The following is a 16,590-nucleotide window of genomic DNA, read 5'->3' as shown; positions in this document are numbered from 1 at the left end:
CTTGCTGTTAGTTGAGGCCCATAATGCCCTCCTGTTGGTCCTGTGTGACAATGGTTTAATATTTTACTAGCGTCATCTCCAAATACACATCGGCGTATTATTCCATCGGGACAACTTTTAAACAGATGTGGATCTTCCCAGAAATAGTGTTTTATATCACTGAAAAATTTCTTTCGTCTTTGGTACGATAATCCTTTTTCAAGGAATCCACAAACTAAGTAGTTTGCATAGTCTGCAAACCATGGTATTTCTTTATAATCTATCTTCAATAGATATTCATCAGGAAAGTTGTCTTGTATGGCCGATTCATTTAGAACTTCTAATTCGGGATTTTCAAGACGAGAAAGATGATCAGCGGCGAGATTTTCTGCTCCTCTTTTATCTCGGATTTCAATATCAAACTCTTGTAAGAGTAAGATCCAACGGATTAATCTTGGTTTAGCATCTTGTTTTGAAAATAGGTATCTAAGAGCAGAATGGTCGGTATAGACCACCGTTTTTGCTAGAACGAGATATGATCGAAATTTGTCAAAAGCAAAGACAATAGCAAGTTGTTCTTTTTCAGTAGTTGTATAGTTTGTTTGTGCTCCTTGTAACGTCTTACTAGCATAATATATAGGTTGAAATCGTTTTTCAATCCTTTGTCCTAAAACGGCTCCCATTGCAAAATCACTTGCATCGCACATTAGTTCAAATGGTAGATTCCAATTTGGTGTTATCATGATCGGCGCATTAGTTAGTTTCTCTTTAAGAATATTAAAAGATTTGATACATTCATCTGAAAAGATGAATGGAGCATCTTTTTCTAGGAGTTTATTCATAGGAGTGGAAATTTTAGAAAAATCTTTTATGAAACGTCGGTAAAAACCGGCATGCCCTAGAAAACTCCTAACTCCTCTAACATTGGTGGGATGTGGAAGTTTAGCAATTACATCTACTTTAGCTCTATCCACTTCAATTCCTTCTTTTGAAATTTTATGACCAAGAACGATGCCTTCTTTAACCATGAAATGGCATTTCTCCCAATTAAGAACTAGATTTGATTGTTCGCATCTAATTAGCATTCATTCCAGATTAACTAGACATGATTCAAATGTATCACCGAAGACTGAAAAGTCATCCATGAAAACTTCCATGCATTCTTCTATCATGTCGTGAAAAATCGCCATCATGCACCTTTGAAAGGTTGCAGGGGCGTTACAAAGTCCAAATGGCATGCGTTTGTAAGCAAAAGTACCATAAGGGCACGTGAATGTGGTTTTTTCTTGATCTTCGGGTGCTATTGGAATTTGAATATATCCGGAAAATCCATCTAGAAAGCAATAGTAACTATTTCCGGCTAATCTTTCCAACATTTGATCTATGAAAGGTAAGGGAAAGTGATCTTTTCTGGTGGCGTCATTTAATTTTCTATAATCAATACATACATGCCATCCTGTTACAGTCCTAGTAGGAATAAGCTCATTTTTCTCATTTGTAATGACAGTCATGCCACCCTTCTTAGGCACGCATTGAACTGGGCTTATCCATGGACTATCAGAAATTGGATAAATTAAATCTGCATCTAGAAGTTTAATAATCTCTTTCTTAACTACATCTTGCATATTAGGATTTAGTCTTCGTTGGCGTTGCACATACGTTTTATGACCTTCTTCCATAAGGATTTTATGTGTGCAATACGAAGGACTTATTCCTTTAATATCATGAATCTTCCATGCAATGGCTGGTTTATGAGCTTTCAACACAGAAATGAGTTGTGATTTCTCATTTTCAGTAAGAGAAGATGATATTATTACAGGTAATTCAGTTTCACCATGTAAATAAGCGTATTCCAAATGGTTTGGAAGTGGCTTTAACTCTAATTTCGGAGGTTCTTCTATCGATGATTTGTATCGATATCTGTCTTCTTCTTTTAGCATTTGAATTTCTTCTGTTGTTGGTTCATATCCATTAGCTATAAGTGTAGCTAACATTTCAGCTTCATCAATTGGTTCATTACCTTCTCCTAAAGAACATTCTCCTGTTCCTTGTAATTCTGGAAATTCTTCTAATAATTCTGCATGTGCATCTATAGTTTGAATATAATAACATGTATCATCTGCAGATTGTAGTTGTTGCATTGCTCTATCAACTGAAAAGGTAACACTCTCGTCCTCTATACTTAGGGTCAGTTTCTTATCGAATACATCTATCATTGCTTTAGCCGTATTTAAGAATGGTCTTCCTAATATGAGAGGAACTTGAGAATCTTCTTCCATGTCTAAAACAATAAAATCTACTGGAAATACTAAAGTACCAACTTTAACTAACATGTTCTCCATTATACCTCTAGGATATTTTATTGATCTATCAGCTAGTTGTATGCTTATTCTGGTTGGTTTCAATTCTCCAAGGTCTAGTTTAGCGTATAGTGAATACGGCATTAGATTTATACTAGCACCTAAGTCTGCCAATGCTTCTATTGAACTAAGACTATCCAGAAAACATGCAATTGTGAAACTTCCTGGATCAGATAGTTTTTCTGGTATCTTATTCAACAGCACTGCTGAACAATTAGCATTCATGGTAACAGCCGAGAGTTCTTCCATTTTCTTTCTATTTGAGATTAGATCTTTCAAGAATTTAGCATATCTAGGCATTCCTGAAATCACATCAATGAAAGGAAGATTTACATTTATCTGTTTAAACATATCCAAGAATTTGGATTGCTCAGCTTCAAGTTTCTCTTTCTTCATTTTACTCGGGTAAGGAAGTGGTGGTTGGTATGGTTTAACATAAGGTTTATCCTTAGCTGTGTTATCTTCATTAACCTTTTCAACTACCGATTCTTTTTCCTTATCTTGATCAGGTTGTGGTTCTTGTGGAGTAGGAATAGCTTCATCAGAAATTACAGGTATTTCAGGTGGTTTAAGTGTTGTACCACTTCTTGTGGTAATGGCTTTAGCTGTTTCATTCCGGGGGTTAGCATTTGTATCACTAGGTAGACTTCCCGGTTTTCTTTCACCTATTAACCTTGCTAGGTTACTTACTTCTGGTTCTAGATTTTGAATAGAAGCTTGTTGATTTCTAAATGCTTGAGCATTTTGTTCATTGGTTTGTTTCTGAGATGTGAAAAACTGTGTTTGAGTTTCAACTAGCTTCGTCATCATATCTTCTAAATTCGGCTTTTTATCATCGGTTTGTTGTGGTGGTTTGTTTTGAAAATTAGGTCTTTGCTGATTGTAAGTATTATTGGATACTTGTTGATTGCTAGGACCTTGTTGGTTGTTGTATGGAATATTTCTGTTATAACTCTGGTTTTGATTGTAAATAGGTCTTGGCGGTTGATAATTATTCTGATAATTATTTCCAGGCCTTTGGTTTATGTATGAAATATTCTCTCTTTGTTCCATTGTTAATTCAATACTGAGACAATCTTTTGTCAAATGCGGTCCTCCACACTGCTCACAACTAATTCGTATTGAGTGAATATCTTTAGTCATCTTTTCCATTCGTCTTTCCACAGCATCTATCTTTGCGAAAATGGAATCTAAGTCATGGCTAGAATCGGCTCTAGCTACTTTAGATGATCTAACGATATCTTTTTCTTGGTGCCACTCGTGTGAGTGGGAAGCAGTGTTATCAATAATTTTGTAAGCATCAGTTTCGGTTTTTTTCATAATAGAACCACCAGCTGCTATATCTATGTCTTTTCTTGTAGTGATGTCGCATCCTTGGTAGAATATTTGTACTATTTGACAGGTGTCTAAACCATGTTGCGGACATCCTCTTAACAACTTTCCATATCTTGTCTACGCCTCATATAGAGTTTCATTCGGTTTCTGTGTGAACGTAACAATTTCTGCTTGAAGTCTTACGGCTTTAGATGCTGGAAAGAATTGTTTAAGAAATTTGTCAACTAAAACATCCCATGTATCGATCGCCCCTTCAGGTAACGATTCCAACCAATCTTTGGCTTCTCCCTTTAAAGTCCAGGGAAATAACATGAGATATATCTGTTCATCCTCCACTTCTCGGATTTTAAATAGTGTGCAGATCCTATTAAAGGTACGTAGATGTTCATTTGGATCTTCCTTCGGCGCACCACTAAATTGGCATTGATTAGTCACCATGTGTAGAATTTGTCCTTTGATTTCATAATCTGGCGCATTAATGTCTGGATGAGTAATTGCGTGACCTTGGCCAGTGCGTTTAGCTCTCATTCGGTCTTCCATACTTAAAGGTTCCAGATTCTCCATAATTGAATTTGTTGAATCGGAATCACTAGAGGATTCTGATTTAATGGTTCGTTCCTCAACAATCTCTGTTTGAATGATTGGTGGTTTCGGAGGAAAGTTTAGTGGTTCAGGATCTACGAACCGTTCCTGAATATTCTCCGGATTCTCAATTGTGAGGTCGGGTTCAAAAAATGGATTATCGGAAATTTGAACTGAAGTACTTGGTTGACTGGATGACGATTCTAAAGAAAAATCAATGGCAGTAATATTTGCTAAATGTCTTGATCTAGTTATAGGTGGTGAACGTACAAAAGGTGGTGAACGTCTTGCTCGGTGCATTCACTGAATATCCTATTAGTTTTTAAAAGGAAAGAAAAATTATAATAAGTTATCCAATCAATAGACTTTTCTGATTTTGCCCACGTTTCGAATAGCCAAAAGATGCAGCAGAGGGGCAGGATTCGTTTGGTCTCAATATAATTGAGGACTGTTTGGCTCCAATAACCCGGTCCACGTACAAATCCAACTATTACTACGAACCAGAAAATTTTGATGTCTATCATTTTAACCACTTAAAATAAATTTTCGTAATTTTAAGAAATTTAGATAAGAAGTAGAATAAAAATCTATGTCCTAAAACTAGAATAGCGAGAAATAAGAAAGAAAAAGAGTTCGTCGAAAAAGGTCGAAAAGGAAAAATGGTTGAAAAATAAAAGGTGACGGAAAAATAAAAGAAACTTATAAAACTTAAAACACTTGACTAACCTAACCTTATTACTACAACTAACTTAAAATTATAATCGCAAATTGAGATAACTAATTGGAATGATAATTGGTACATAGTAAAAAATGTCTAAAAATATTAAAGCTTACAGGAAAAACTATATCCCAAATGGAAATAACTTAAAAAGAAACTAAAACTTAAAAAGGCGTCGCAAAATTCTAAAGCACCTAAATCTTAGTCTAAAGAAAAAGCACTTAAGGAATTCTACGGCAAAGCCTAAAAATCTAGAAGTAAAAATAACTATGGCAAAAACTATGTTTAAAACTAAATATGAGCTAAAAATACAAATATTATGCTAAAACAATTAAAAAGGGATAAAATATAAAAATATACAAAAAGTTGTAAAAAGTACAATTTTTATAAAAATATTATTTTTATATTATTTATTTATTAAAACTACTAATTTTATAAATTAATTAAACTAATTAAACAAAATATTAATAAAAACTAAAATAATTATTTAATTAAAACCTAATTAGGGTTTTATATTAATAATTATAATAATTATTCGTAATTAATGCCTGATTAGGGTTCTGTCGCGTGTCAGAATACCTCCGCGAGTCACGGTATTTCAAACAGCAAACCCCGCGAGTCGCGGGGTTCCAAATTTCAACCCTGGAACAGTTTTAAATCGACGCGTTTTTTTTTTTTTATGTTTTCTAATTTTCTGTTTTTATATAAATAAAAGATATTTAAATAAAAATTATATTTTTATAAACTAAAATAAAAATAAAGAAACTTATAAAACTTTTAACAAACTCTTAAAAATATATAAATTTTTGTTTTTCTTTTTATATTTTCGAATATTTAAAACGTACTTTTATAAAAACGAATTTTAATAAAAGTAAAATAAAAATCTTTTTTTTTATATATTAGCGTTGCGCTTCCGGCGTTTAAGAAGTTCTCTGGCAGCGGCGCCAAAAAATACTTGATAGTTTGAGCAGAGTGTATATAATACTATTAATTTTTAGAAGGAAATACTATTAAATACGATACAATTTTACACAAGATATTTATTTATTTAGAGAATGGATATACTTAAACCTTGCTACAACACTTATAGGCAGTGTACCTAATCGTACAGTAGTGTAGTTTTTAGTAAGTCCGGTTCGTTCCACAGGGAGCTCTTTAAACAAAGCTTAACGCTATATTAGTTTACTTTTATAAAAATACAAATATATATATAAGTAATATTATTATTATAAAGGGGGTTTTTACCGTTTAATGACCGGTTTGTCGATTTTAAAACTTTAGTCGCAGTTAAAACCAAATGTAAAATAATATAAATACAAGACTTAAATTTAAGCGTAAAGTAAATAACGATAATGAAATTGCGAATAATAAAAGTGCGATAAAATAAACTTGCGATAATTAAAAAATACGATAATTAAAAGTGCAATTAAATAAAATAACAATAAAAATGCGATAATTAGAAGTGCAATTAAATATAAAATAAAGGAAAGTAAATATGAAATAAAAGAATTATGCTTATTTAAACTTCCGTAATCATGATGTTTGACGTGTTGATTTTAGTTTTATGCCTATGGGTTAATTGTCCTTTGTCCTGGATTATTTAATATGTCCGTCTGGTTTTTGTCCATAACAGTCCATCAGTCATAAATATAAAGTGCGAGTGTCCTCGTCAAATTATCCTTATACCCGAAGTTAAATATTCCAACTAATTGGGGACTTAAACTGTAACAAGATTTTAATTATTTGTTTAATAATTACACCAGGATGTCGACTGAGTGTAACCCAAGGTTTTAATATTTTGTTATCAATTATACCAAGTGTCCTTGTACATAATTTCACCCCTATTTCAACAAGTCTATTAACTATTAATCCAGTTCCGTGTCCGGTAAAATGAATAATTGTTGGTATTTATAGATATCCCGCCCACCGTACCCAGTCAAGCGTATGTGGTTATATATAAATACGTCGAATTATAAGTTTGTATATTAAATTAACAAGGTATTGTTTAGTTAATATAAAACCCATTAATAACCCATAGTCTAATTTCCACAAGTGTCGTTCTTTTATCTAAACCCAAATTATGGTACAAAGCCCAATTACCCAATTTTAGTAATTAGCCCAACATCATGATTACTTCAGATTAAATAAGCATAATAATAACTTAGCTACGAGACATTAATATAAAAAGGTTGAACATAACTTACAATGATTAAAAATAGCGTAGCGTTACACGGACAGAATTTCGACTTACACCCTTACAACATTCGCTAACATACCCTTATTATTAGGATTAAAATTAAAATTAAAATTAAAATATAAATTATTTATATATATATATTTTACGTATATAGATAGAGAGAATGATATATGATGATGATAAAATGCTCAGAATTCGGTTACTTTTATAGGGACTTTCAAAACTTGGGGCTCCGCGACTCGCGGCATTTTTGGCCTTCAAACTCCGCGAGTCGCGGAGATTGAAATTACAGCTCAGTCCCTTTTGGAGTCTTTCTTGCCGACGGTTTTAAATATAAATATAATATATTAAATAATTATAAGAATTATTTAAATATTATATTATATTTATGTGCATAGTTGAGTTGTAATTTTTAGTCCGTTACGTCGAGCGTTGAGAGTTGACTCTGGTCCCGGTTCCGGATTTTCGAACGTCCTTGCGTACAATTTAATATCTTGTACTTTGCGTTTTGAATCTTGTACTCTTGTAATTTCGAGACGTTTCTTATCAATAATTGGAACCTCTTTGATTGTCTTTTGTACTTTTGAGCTTTTTGGTCGTTTGCGTCTTCAATTCGTCGAATCTGTCTTTTGTCTTCACCTTTTATTATTTAAACGAATATCACTTGTAAATAGAACAATTGCAACTAAAAGCTTGTCTTTCTTGAGGAATAATGCTATGAAATATATGTTCGTTTTTGCATTATCACTGATGCAAACTTAAAAAAGAAGAAACCCTTAGAGTTCAACATTATTTTTTCCAAACCGAACTTCTTCCATACATTAGTAACATAGGCTTTAACAACCGGATATACCACTCGTTTGCCTAGAAAATACCCAAAAAGAGTATTCTTATACCGTTCATTCACTTCCAAAATAGAATCCAACGGCAACTCAACATCTATACCATCATCTAAACTAGCAGAAGGCTCAATGAACCTAAAATTCACTGTCTTTTTCTGAGAACTTAATCCCCCAGCTGCATGAAGATATGAACCAGAAGGCATAGTAATACCCTCCTTTGAACCATTCAGACCTATTAGTTTATCATTATCAAGAGAATCTAGATCAAGATCTTTGTTCCTTAGTGAATCAATGTCACCAAGTTTCTTTCCACTCTCCTTAACAGTAGGATCTTCATCCTTAACATTGGAATCGATCTCTTCATCAGAAGAATCTGAAGCCGTCGCAACACTTTTTTTATTGTCACCCATTTTAACAGCATGAACCTTTGTTGCATCTTCATTAGTATCAGATGGTGACGAACGAACACTTGCCGCAGCTCTAGTCATCGATTCCATTTGATTTTCATCCTTCGTCTGTGACAGATCAGCGACATCCGACGTACCCTCATCATTATTCTTCTCAGATTCACGCTTGGAAGATGCATCGTCGTTCACATCGATCATCTCTTCGCCTCCAATTGTTCGACTGCGCAGCACCTTTGCAACCGATTGCAAACCCTTCTTCTTATTGTAATTACCACCCGAGCTCTTACCCATAACCAAGAGTGAGCCACAACAACAGATTAAATGATTATAGAACAAAGAAATCGATCAGAAAAACTTTGGGAAATTTAGATCGGGTGTATCATTTCCATCTTCAATAAAATGGTTTAGGATATTTGCAATTTCAACCCGTATGACTTATTCAGAATAGTTGCCCATTTGATAATTATAAAACGTTGCCTTGTAATCACGTGAGCAGCATGTGTCCAGAAACTTTAACGGACGTTTAAGAAAATGTAACATATAGACCAAATTGAGACTTAAAATGGCATTTAAGGACTATTATAAATGATTTTGAGGGAGAGGGACTAAAAAAAAGAAAATTGCCAAACACGAGGACGAATTTGGGAATTTTGTCTTTATATAAACCTCGAAGACTTCTACATCATAGTGCCACATGCAGAAATGGTGAAATTACTTTTAATAGTAACTGAATGAATAATAATTACTCATTTACTCCGTAATACAGTAATTTCTTTTATACTCCGTGTTAAATGTAATATTACTGTATAACTTACACTGTTACACGCAGTATTGAGAGATACAATCATAATTCATACATCTTCTTCACAAGACTATGACATCTTTCTCCATTTTCATCTCAGAATTGATTGAATTAAGTTATCATTTCCTGATACTTTTTATCTCCTTTCTGCTTAACTGCTCTAAGATAAGAAACCCTACCATTTTCACCATTTTTTTTATCTCCCTAAATCATGTCGGACTCATCTAACCAAATGTGTGCCCTAAACCAGCTTCCAACAGACCTAATCGAATCAATTCTCCTTCTTCTGCCATCTAAATCTTTAGGCCATTTCAAATCGGTTTCAAAACGATGGAACTCACTGATTTCAAGTCCCAATTTTATCAAAACCCATATTATTAACTACACCAAAAACAACCCAAATCTTAACCCTACTCACTTGATTTTAGTTTCTGAAGATTGTGAGTCTCTCTACTCGCTCGAAATAAAACAACTCAATACCCTAACCACAGTAACTGCTATAAGCCTGAATTTCCAGGTACCAATGATTCAGATTCTAGGTTCTTGCAACGGACTTCTTTTATGCTATGATTTTGATTATAACCCCTGTTTAGTTAATCCAATCGCACGAAAGACCTTGAAAGTTCCAAAATTGTGTAGAAAAGGTAACGATAATTTATATGGATTTAGTTATGATTATTCCACGGATGATTATAAAGTAATCTCCATTTCTCGTATACACGTTTCAGATTCTGATCCTCACAGCTCTTTTGTATGCGTCTATAGTTTACGTAACAATTCATGGAAAATGTCGTTGCCTAACTACCCTTACTATGTTTATACTCCTGAACATTCAGTGGTACCACTTTTAAACAATAATCTTCACTGGTTGGTAACAACTAGACAGTCAAAAGATACTATTGCTGCATTTAGTTTAGCGGATGAAAAATTTCATGACATTGGGTTACCTGATGAGATTAATTATGTTTCCAAGCTCTGTGCTCTTGATGGGAAACTAGTTGTTGTTCAGATTGCTGATTCTTATGATCGTGAATTCATTAGTGAATTATGGGTGATGGAGGTGTAAGGATATTAGGACCCAAAACAATGCAAGTGATTCAACAAGATCACTCGCCGATAGTAATTCTACAAGATTACTAACCCACTTAATGAACGAAAGATTATAAATGCAAGAAATGTAAATCGACACAAGAGATAATGTGGTTATATGCAATCGTTGTGATTGCTTTAGTCCACGGACCAACTAGAGAATGTATTACTGAATATTTATGGTGTGTTTACAATGAGTTACAAGAGGGTTTATTTATAGAATGATTTAAGGAGTAAGCTAAAAACAATTCCTTGAAGCTTCATGTGAGTTTCCTGACAGCTTCATGGAGGCTACATGTGAGTTTCCTGACAGCTTCGTGGAAGCTACATGTGAATTTCCTCATAACTTCGTAGAAGCTACATGTGAGTTTCCTAACAACTTTGTGGAAGCTTCGTGTGAGTTTCCTGGAATCTTCCCTCTAATTGTTTAAAGTTCTCCATATCTCCAATAATCTCCCACTTGGAGACTTTGAACAAACCCAACCTTCGTCAACCCAAAATATCAACGATCTAACCAAGAACGTTAAACCACCATTATACCGCCAAACTCCATTTGGGACACGCACACTCAACACATACTTCGGATGAGCAGACTTTCGATACAAGGTCTTCAACACTACTTGTTAGAATTGAAACATTAACTCTCTAATTCTCTAGTTGGGGTCTTCTCTCATCAATTCATTAGAAGACCAATTGAGGTAATGCAAAACCTCAATTTCTCTGTCGTAACAACCTTAGTAAACATATCAGCAGGATTCTTCGTACCAAGGATTTTCTCCAATAATAAAGTACCATCATTTATATGTTGTCGAATAAAATGATACCTTATCTTGATGTGTTTCGTACGACTATGAAACACCAGATTCTTCCCAAGATGAACCGCACTTTGATTATCACAATTCAAGACGCAATAGTCTTGTCTTTTACCCAACTCACCTAAGAAGTTTTTCAACCAAACAAGCTCTTTAGAAGCTTCTGCAATAGCCATATATTCGGCTTCGGTGGTTGATAAAGCAACACTCTTTTGTAGTCGAGACATCCAACTAACCGCCGTCTTCCCTATTGTGAAAACATAACCCGTAGTGCTTTTCCCCGAATCGTCACATCCACCCAAATTAGCATCCGCATAACCTCTAAGTATGACATTGCTTTTAGAGAAGCACAATCCCATATTAGAAGTACCTTTCAAATAACGAAGTAACCATTTAACCGCTTCCCAATGCTCTTTCCTCGGATTAGACATATAACGACTTACAACTCCCACTGCGTGAGCAATATCGGGTCTTGTACAAACCATGGCATACATAACACTACCCACGGCCGATGCATATGGAACCTTTTCCATCTCTATTTTGTCTTCTTCCGTTTTAGGTGATTGACTTTTCGATAGCTTTATCGTGCTACCCAAAGGCATAGAACGAGCCTTTGAATTTTCCATGTTAAACCTCTCTACAACTTTCTCAATATATTTGGATTGAGACAAGTATAGAGTACCCTTCACACGATCATGCACAATACTCATGCCAAGTATTTGCCTAGCACCACCAAGATCTTTCATCTCGAACTCATGGGAAAGTAATCCTTTCAACTTGTTGATTTCGGACATGTTGGAACCTGCAAGTAACATGTCATCAACATACAACAATAAGATTATGTAAGAAGACTTGAATTTCTTCAAGTAGCAACAGTGATCCGCTTCACATCTTAAGAAACCAATCTTCTTCATAAACTCGTCAAACTTCAAGTACCATTGCCGAGGTGCTTGCTTCAATCCATACAAACTTTTCTTTAGCTTACAAACCCACTTCTCTTTACCCTTTACCTCAAAGCCCTCGGGTTGCCTCATATAGATCTCTTCATCAAGGTTACCATGTAAGAATGCGGTCTTCACATCTAGTTGCTCTAGATGTAAGTCCTCAGATGCAACCATAGAAAGTACCAAATGAATAGTAGTCATCTTCACCACCGGTGAAAATATCTCTTGGTAGTCAACTCCTTTCTTTTGTTGAAAGCCTTTAACCACCAAACGAGCCTTGTACCTTTTCTTGCCATCCAACTCATTCTTGATTCGATACACCCATTTACTTTGTAACGCCATTTTATCATGAGGTAACTTCACTAGTGACCAAGTTTTATTCTTCTCAAGTGACCCCATCTCTTCTTTCATGGCAAGCTCCCATTGTATGGATTCTTTTGTCTTTCTTGCCTCAAAGTAACTTTCGAGTTCACCATTCTCGGTATAGAGCAAGTAGTTTGCTGATGTAGAATACCTAGGATTAGGTTTGGGCACTCTAATCGAGCGTCTTAGTGTAGGAGCAACCGAAATGGTTGGACCGGTTTCATTTGTGTCCTCCTCATCACTAGAACTCGCACTATGTTCGGAATCATCACTGCTTTCCGAACCATCCCTATCATTAGCATTTTCTGACGCCTCACCATTTGTTGGTAATTCATTGTTTCCCGTACTCCCACTAAAACCTGTAAGATCATCAATAGAAACATCGTCAAAAGTAACATGACCCGGTTTAGGACTCCCCATTTCCGGTTTGCCATAGACCGAATCTTCATCAAAAGTAACATCGCGAGAATGAATTACTTTTCTAGCCTCGTTATCCCTACAACGATAGCCCATTTCATCCGACCCGTTGCCTACGAAAATACACTTCTTTGACTTAGCTTCAAGCTTGTCTCTATCCGCATCTTTGGTCTTCACATAAGCATTACACCCAAAGATCCTAAGGTGATTATAACTCACCTTCTTACCTTGCCATTCTTTCTCGGGAATTCAGAAACCCAACGGTGTTGAGGGTCCCCTATTTATCAAATAAGCCGCCGTGTTAACCGCATCCGCCCAAAACATTTTAGGCAAACCGGCATGTAGTCTCATACTCTTAGCCCTTTCATTTAACGTACGATTCATACGTTCGGCGACCCCATTGTGTTGCGGTGTCTCTGGTACCATTTTTAACATTCTAATACCGAGCTTTGCACAATGGTCTTTAAACTCAAGACTACCATATTCCCCTCCATTATCCGACTTCAAGCACTTGACTTTCAAATTAGTCTCATTTTCTACCATAGCTTTCCACTTCACAAATGTATTAAATACATCAGATTTAGCTTTAAGAAAATAAACCCATACCTTTCGAGTGGAGTCGTCAATGAAGGTGACATAATAGCGAGAACCTCCATGTGATTCTACATTAGTTGGACCAAACACATCCGTATGAACAAGCTCCAATTTCTCCAACTTAGGAGCATTTTCCGATTTCCCAAAAGTCACCTTCTTTTGCTTCCCATATACACATGGTTCGCAAAATCCAAGTTCTACCTTTTTCAAATCTGGAATTCTCCCACTCGAAACAAGCATCTTCATACCCTTCTCACTCATATGCCCGAGTCTTCGGTGCCATAGAGTTGATTCGGACTCAACATTAACCGTAGCAACCACCGTGTCTTCATCAAACACTTCAACCATATAAAGAGTTCCCCTTTTATGTCCACGAGCCACGACACAACTACCCTTAACCACCTTCCATTGGCGGTTTTCAAAAGTAACCGCGTTACCTTCATCATCTAATTGACCAACCGAAATAAGTTTCCTTTTTAATTTAGGAATGTACCTTACATTTTTCAAGGTCCAATTAGAGCCAAGAGTAGTCTTCAATACAACATCTCCAATGCCCTCTATATTGAGTTGTTTGTCGTCCGCTAATCTCACCTTGCCTTGATATGAATGAAAATTCTTCATCATGCTTTTGACATGAGTAGCATGAAATGAAGCTCCCGAATCCAAAATCCAAGACTCCATAGAATTTTCAACACTACATAAAAGTGTATCATCACTTTCTTCCTCGGTCAAGTTCACACCTTTTGCCGGACCATTTTTACAATTCCTTTGAAAGTGCCCTGTTTGATTGCAACCCCAACAAACAGCTTCACTTCTATCTTTCGATGGATACCTCTTCTTAGACTTCTTTCTACCCTTCTTCTCACCGCGATCAAATTTCCTACCACAGTTGTCGGTACTTAACAAAGAACAGGATGTCGATTCTCCCGAGTTTCTCCTACGAGTATCTTCACCAAGAATCAAATCCCTTATTTCTTCAAACGCTAGCTTAGTAGTTCCCGTAGAGCTACTAACCGCGATAACCGTACCCGACCAACTTTCCGGTAATGATGAAAGCAAGATTAGTGCTTTTAGTTCATCATCAAACTTAATCTCTACCGATTCAAGCCTTGAAACGATATTATTAAATTCATTGATATGATCCGTTGCACTCGTACCTTCCTTCATCTTTGTATTGAACAATTGACGCATGAGAAATACCTTATTAGAAGCGGTAGGTTTCTCATACATGTTAGAGAGTGCTTTCAAGCAAGCAAACGACGTCTTCTCATTCACAACGTTGTATGCAACGTTCTTAGCAAGTGAAAGACGAATAGCGCCCAAAGCTTGACGATCCAAAAGCGTCCAATCGGCATCGCTCATGCTTTCAGGTTTGGTCTCTAACAGAGGTTGATGTAGCTTCTTTTGATACAAGTAATCTTCAATTTGCATCTTCCAAAAGCCGAAGTCTCTCCCATCGAATCGGTCGATTCTAAACTTCCCGTCTTCCGCCATCGTTCCCTTAACGAAACCTTGTGCTCTGATACCAGTTGTAAGGATATTAGGACCCAAAATAACGCAAGTGATTCAACAAGATCACTCACCGATAGTAATTCTACAAGATTACTAACCCACTTAATGAACGAAAGATTATAAATGCAAGAAATGTAAATCGACACAAGAGATAACGTGGTTATATGCAATCGTTGTGATTGCTTTAGTCCACGGACCAACTAAAGAATGTATGAATATTTGTGGTGTGTTTACAATGAGTTATAAGAGGGTCTATTTATAGAATGATTGTAGGAGTAAGCTAAAAACAATTCCTTGAAGCTTCATGTGAGTTTCCTGACAGCTTCATGGAGGCTACATGTGAGTTTTCTGACAGCTTCGTGGAAGCTACATGTGAATTTCCTCACAACTTCGTAGAAGCTACATGTGAGTTTCCTAACAACTTCGTGGAAGCTTCGTGTGAGTTTTCTGGAATCTTCCCTCTAATTGTTTAAAGTTCTCCATATCTCCAATAGGAGGAATATGGGGTTCCTGAGTCTTGGACGAAACGTTGTATCCTTGAAGACAATATGGATCTAGAATTTGACTTCTTTGCTCAAGTAAGCAATCGGGATATTTTGTTGACCAAAAGTGATGTGTCTAAAATTTCTATTTCTAAATACGACATGGATGAAAAAAGATTTACAAGTGTAACAGTTGAAGGGTGCCAAGAAGAATTCGTACGTTGTGGTACGCATGTTGAAACTCTTGAATCACTTGAACGTTTCCGTTAGAGCCACAATTATTTTTTTTTCAGTAAATGACAATATGGTTTATCCTTCACTACTTATTTAGACCTACTAGTAGTTGATTCGTGTTGACATGTGATGCCATTGTTGAAAATCTGGTAATAGATATGGATATAATGGATGTATTAACACCTTAAATAAATTTCGAAAGATGTTTTGATAAATTTTTAACAATAGAGTCGATACCATTGATAGCTAAAATTCAATAATAGTACTATAAACTTGGTTTGTACATACATATGTCAGCCAGTTACAAACTATTAAGTAGCTAAGGTGTCATAACCCGTCCTTAACCGTAAGAACGTGTTAGATAACGTATGATTTCATTGCGAGGTATTGACCTCTATATGCGACATTTTTAAAAGAAAAACTGCATATATTATACATTACAAACCATGATTCTTATTTTTGATACAAGCTTTGGACGAAATAAAGATGATTATCGTTTAGCGATAATCTTCGACTTACAAACTTTACAAATGATGATAACAACACGATTTCTAGCATATTTTACAACACAAGTTCTTGGATATGCAGTCTTATTTTTGACACAAATATGCGTACGCAAGATCCTGCTCAAATTCAACATAATGCAGCGGAAGCTTTTAGAAATCACCTGAGAATAGACATGTTTTAAAAGGTCAACATAATGTTGGTGAGATATAGGTTTAGTGCCGGCAGCAATATATATATATATAGACCACAAGATTTCGTATATAAACAGTTTAATAAAAATATTCTAAGTGGTTGAGCACTTGGTAACCATACTTAACAATTAATCACGTCGCATATTCCCTTTAATATGAAATCTTACTACACTGTACCAAGTGTAGTCACGAAACGAAGTACTGTGCAACCGTTGAATACTGG

At 35.5% G+C, this 16,590-nt stretch overlaps 1 pseudogene; it reads right to left on the bottom strand.

Moving 5' to 3' along the window:
- The window catches only part of LOC139858931 (uncharacterized), a 313,467-nt pseudogene that overhangs the window by 54,907 nt on the left and 241,970 nt on the right, over positions 1-16,590 (bottom strand).

The sequence above is a fragment of the Rutidosis leptorrhynchoides genome, chromosome 7 (assembly GCF_046630445.1).
Source record: "Rutidosis leptorrhynchoides isolate AG116_Rl617_1_P2 chromosome 7, CSIRO_AGI_Rlap_v1, whole genome shotgun sequence".
Classification (NCBI taxonomy): Eukaryota; Viridiplantae; Streptophyta; class Magnoliopsida; order Asterales; family Asteraceae; genus Rutidosis; species Rutidosis leptorrhynchoides.
Note: the sequence above shows the minus strand (reverse complement) of the source record. Positions and strands in the feature narration are given on the sequence as shown.